This window comes from Aythya fuligula, chromosome 3 (assembly GCF_009819795.1).
Source record: "Aythya fuligula isolate bAytFul2 chromosome 3, bAytFul2.pri, whole genome shotgun sequence".
Lineage (NCBI taxonomy): Eukaryota > Metazoa > Chordata > Aves > Anseriformes > Anatidae > Aythya > Aythya fuligula.
Genome location: NC_045561.1, coordinates 61324429 through 61330428, shown reverse-complemented (window position 1 = coordinate 61330428; position 6000 = coordinate 61324429).

Below are 6000 nucleotides of genomic sequence, written 5' to 3'. Positions count from 1 at the left end.
TATTCAACCTTTGTTAGTTTTGTGATTGCAAGAAAAGTGGCAAATATCAAGATTCTTGCCTTGGAGGAAACTGCCTTGAACCTTTCCCACTGCTGCAATTAAAAATCCTGCTTCCAATATGTCTTTTTATTTCTTACACTGTTAAATTTACATATATATTTTAGCCTATAATAACACTGTATTTTACATTGTACTATGGGTCAAATGTTACAATTGTACCATTTCTATAGTAGCAACATCATTATGGTCATAATGCTATTAAAACTTGAAAGGATTTGTGATGAAAATGGCCTAATCACACGGATGTCCCATCAAGACACTTGATGATAAAACAGCTCCATTACTGACCCTGTTGTATTAGGTGCTTTTTTAATTGATTGTGCTTTAGATATTGAACTCCTTTCTACCTCCAAAAGGCAGGTTTTGCTCATTTAAAGACAGATAAATTAAACCATTCATTTCACAGCGTGACTTATTCACTGGACTGTAAACACAAACGGTCAAGAGGGGAAGGAAAAAGTGACCTTAACAGCTTAAGACTCCACTGCTACAAAATCTTCTCTACAGTCTCTGAAACAAGCCACCTCATGCTGAGGAAGAAGAGCTTGCACATCAACTGTTACCAGTGGCTTTCCTGCTGTAAGCTCACTAGTTTACTCAATGACCACTTGTGTTGTGCACAGCACCATCAACAGCCACACAGAAAACAGGCAGATGGAATGGTCAAAAACTGAGCAGATTCATGAGATCCAGTGATTTCCTTTGTAAATATTTATATAGCTAAACAGAAATTAAAAAAATAAAAATAAAATAAAAAGTTACACAAATGTCCACACATTTAATTGCTTCTCTCTTCTGTCAATTTTTAAAAAAGGTTGATTTATTTTAATGTTACCATGAGTGCAAATGTAAGTGAAAATGAAATCTGTGCAAAATTTTTCAAAGTAACGCAAAAAAGATACCTGTTTACTAACATATGTATGCTCCCAATTAGTTACAGTCAGGTCCCATTATGATAAAAATAAAGTTTAACTCTGATATTGATTCAAACAGAACTGCAGGCAGGCCCCAACTCTTTTAGCCCATTGGAGAAAAAATATTTTGCAGCTCTTACTGATCTTTATTTTTAATCCATTCATTTTTCAAAGTGGTACAGCTGTTTGTTCATAGGCAATCTCTGTTTGTGGGTTAAACAGACAGAAAATGACTGCTTAACCCAAACAATACAATACTCAATTTTCAGTGTTTTAAATTCCAGTTTAAATGTAGAGGGAGTTTTTTGTTTGTTTGTTTGTTTGTTTTCCCTCATAAAAGACTTTATGTGAAACACTCTAGTTTATTTTATTCTGGTATACTGTTTTGAAGTTAGCAAAAATATGGTATATTTACAAAATCTTAAATGGATTATTTCTGTTACGCATCACAGTATTACTACTAAGTACTTTGTTGTGGATTTAGTGGTGCTGAGGGGTTATTGAGACAGCAAGCCTGCAGCTTGCTGTGTCTAATTGCAAATCTGTTACCCCCAAAGCTTTCTTTGCTATCTTTTTTTTTTTTTTTTTTAAACCAAGTTATGATGGACTGCATAACCATAGATACAACTATATTAAGTGTTGGTATCTTTCATAATACCTTGGGAATTACATTAAGAAGAGACATTGGTTTTGCTCCTATTACTGAACAGATTTGTACCAATCATGCAAATGCAAACAAAACAAGTTTCATTTAATAATGATTATTTGCTTAAGTTATTCATGTAAAAATAAATATTTCCATAAACATACTTTATCTATTCACTGTGGAAATAAAGAAACTAATAACACACTGGTTATAGCCATTATAACACAGATTAATTTTTTTTAGTCTTTATTTAATTTAAGTAATATTGCATACTTCAATGCACTTACAGAATGTGTTTTCACTCACCTTGTATAATCCTAGACTTACTGCTGGCAAGAATAGGTTTGCAGATACAGCAAATTTGTAGATTTGCCCAATTTTATATATATATATTTTTCTGAAAACAAACAAACGAGAAAAAAAAAAACAGGCAGATAAGTGAAAAAAATATATGTTTGTCTGCAGGGTTATTTAAAAGAACAATACGTTACTATGAACTTTGCTGACCTCGTGTATAGGAATAATTCATGAGTGTAGTAGGATTTTCTCAGGTCAATGTAACATGTGCAGAACTCTGCAAGAGTTTCAGAGCCATTTGAACACAAGCAGCCATATTCATCACTGTGAAATGGAACAAGTGTGTTTTTATATTTTTTACATCTGAGAAAACTAAGACATCCGATATATCCAGATACCTGTGAAAAAGTACTGAAAATTGTAAACAATTGTGATCAAACTGTGCTAGGGATAAACTAGTCTGATCCGTATTGGTCTCAACTAATGGTTGAAATAATTTTAAGGTCAAGTCATGCATTGCCCGATGACTTCTGGCAAATTTTGTGAATGTGTTCTAGTTGTTTCCAATTCAAGAGAGCTTAATCTTCATTTACCCTAGCTTGCTCATCATTTCCTACAGTTAAGCTACTTCCTTTGTTTTTAACCATATTATTAATATAATAATATTATTATATTATTGCTTTTTCATAGTTTGTTATAAATCTCACATCTGCTCTGTGCATTTGTACTTTATAGAAACCTGACTGTCCTATTGTCCCTAATCTTTTCACAAAATGGGTGACGGAGGTGGCTTAGTGTTAACAGGAGGAATATGGGTATGCCTCAAACAGCATCTGGTTAGTAGCAAGATGGCCAGGACTGGTGACTGTAATTAAAATGTTCATCATCTCCTGCATTCTCACACATAGTTCGTGCACCGACAGGCATTTGTGTGCTCTGTAGTATGTTTTATGTATGTTTTATACCACGTGTGTGTGACCTCCCCATTCCTTGTCAATGCTGCTTATCATATCACATACGAAATCTGTCCATAAGGCACTGGTTACGACTTGTGTGGTGCCAGTGATGTATCCCTTATTTCACCCATGTGAAGAGAAGTCCTTCCAGAAATCTTCCTGGGGATAACTCACATGTTATCATTTCAAATCTAAAGCACTATTAAGAAAAATCACCATTGCAGCAGCAATTAATTCCTCAAGCTTTCAGCAAGGCTGCTGGAGAAGACAACCATGAGTACCTCTTTGCTGAAAGCAGGGCTTGCCCAGGGTTCACCATCAGTAAAATATCAGGCTGCATCAACTCCCCTTGTGATTACACAAAACTCTCATATATAAATGATACCAGTACTCAGTTGCTAAAATTATTTCCCAATTGAATTAACCTTAGTGATTAGTGCTCTCAGTATATCCAACAGCTAGGTAGAACAAGAGGTTATTAATATATATATATAAAGCTGCAGGATAGGGAATCTGCAACCTGCTGCAACTCTTAAGCGTCCACAGATGGCACAGAGTGACCTACTTTGGGATAAATAAATCAGAAAGAGAGAATAAAGTTGCCCTGGCAGCGAGTGCCTGTACCAGCACTGGAAAGCGAAGGTGACGGCGGGCACAGGGAAGTGACAATGGGTGTCCCACGGCTGCCAGCTGCCCTGGCAGCCCAGGCATCTCCAGTACGTGCTGGCAGCTCTGCAGCCTGCATGCTGTGTGCTGGTAATTTTAATCTGGGCTTCCCAGCAGCAGGTGCTTCTATCATAAGACTCTCTAGCGTGATTGCTCTGCAGATTGGCAGAAAGTCCAAGGTTTGAGCAAGTCAGAAGAGCAAAATTAAATTTCCAGCCCTTGCAATGTCTTTTCTGGAGTCGGGCTGGATATTGATTCTACAGTATCACTTTTTACTTTTAGTAAACAAACATGTAACTTCTATGAAGAAAAGAATATTGTCCAGTACTTTCAATGAGCACCACAGACATAAAAAAAATTGTCAGGATTTTCCATTCTCCTCTCGCTTTAAGCTATACATTATCTATTAGAACTACTGCTAATTCCAATGGGAAAATCTCTATTTTTTTTTCCTTATAATATCAAGTGTCTTCACTCTCCTCACCAACCATCTTCAAAAACTCCACCTATTTTCCCTATCATATCTGTCCTTTTCCAGAACTTTCATTAAACAAAGAGCAAGGAGATGCTTATGTGCCCAAGGGAGGTGCTTGGATGCCCTGGGAAGATGTTTGGATGCCCCAGAGGCATGCTTGGGTGCCCAGGGAGGTTCTTGGGTGCTCTAAAGAGATGGTTGGGCACTCCAGAGTAGTCAAAGAGCTGGCTGGTGTCATCACAAGACTTACTCAATTACCTGGAGAGGTCCCAGTCAACTGAAAACTGGCAAATGTTATCCCAAATTTCAAGAAGGGCAAGAAAACAGGCACTGGCAATTACAGGCCTGTCAGTCTCACTTCAGTGTCTGGTAAAATTATGGAGAAGATTATTCTGGGAGTTACTGAAGAACACCTGAAGGACAATGCAGTCATTGAGCACAGCCAACACAGGTTTGTGAGGAGAAAGTCCTGGTAATTCGCTTTTATGACAAGGTCACACATCTGCTTAACCAAGGGAAGCCAGCTATTGTAATGGTTTTGGATTTCAGCAAAGCTTTTGATACTGTATCTCACAGTATCCTTCTGGACAAAATGCACAGGGTACAGCTACATAAATACCTGATGCAATGGGTGAACAGTTGGCTGATGGTCAGGCTCCAAGGATTATAGTCAATGGGGTCACATCAGGCTGGTGGCCAGTCACTAGTGGGGTTCTGCAGGGCTCCCTTTTAGGGCCAGGCCTCTTCAATGTTTTCATAAATTACTTGGATGCAGGACTTGAATACACACTAAGTAACCTTGCAGACAATATTAAATCAGGAGGAACTGTTGATTCCCTCGAGGGTAGAAAGGTCTTGCAGAGAGATCTTGATAAATTAGAAGGCTGGGCAATCACAAAACACATGAAATTTAGCAAGAGCAAGTGATGGATTTTGCCCATGGTAAAGGGCATCTCTGGCTATATGTACAGACTGGAGGACGAGAGGCAGGAGAGCAGCCCTGCAGAAAGGGATCTGGGGGTTTTGGTCAACAGCAAGCTGAACATGAACCAGCAGTGTGCCCTGACAGCCAAAAGGGCCAGCCGTACCCTGGGTGCATCAAGCACGGCATTTCCAGCCAGCTGGGGGAAAGGATTGTCCTGCTCTGCTCTGTGATGGTGTGGCCTCTCCTTGTGCAGCTTTAGGCACCACGATATAAGAAGGACATAAAACTATTAGACAGTGTCCATAGGGGGCTACAAAGATCGTGAAGGGTCTGAAGAGCAAGATGTATGAGGAGCAGCTGAGGTCCCTTAGTTTGTTGAGCCCAAAGCAGAGCAGGCTGAGGGGAGGCCTCATGGCGGCCTGCAGCTCCCTCACGAGGGGAGCGGAGGGGCAGGCGCTGAGCTCTGCTCTCTGGGGACAGCGACAGGACCCGAGGGAACGGCATGGAGCTGGGACAGGGGAGGGTCAGGCTGGGGGTTAGGGAAAGGGTCTGCACCCAGAGGGTGGTTGGGCACTGGGACAGGCTCCCCAGGGCAGTGGGCACAGCACCGAGCCTGATGGAGTTCAAGAAACATTTCTGAACTGCCTGTGGGTAGTGTAAGGGTGTGCTTTCCCACAAGTTTGGCACAAACACTCTCAAGAGACAGCAGACTAAACATCCATATGTACTGAGACGACAATTGCACAGTTAGAACACTTTGCACTAGATCCATCATGGTTTTTAACTCTTCCTGCTCATTCTTAAACATTTTCAGGCCTTTTAACTCAACATGAAGAAAACAGGGATAGATTGGTGTCAGACTTTTCCCAAAGCATTAGGTTTATGGAGGTACATTTAAACACTCTGGCAGGGAAAAATGTGTGTCAGGAAGAAGGTAAAGGAATTCAGTCATCCATCCCTCTGCCAGGCTCAGTATCAGGTGATTAGATGTAGTCCTGCATAACCTGGTCTGATCCTGCTGTGAGACAGGGTGGTCTGACTGCACCTTCCAGCCTGGTTAA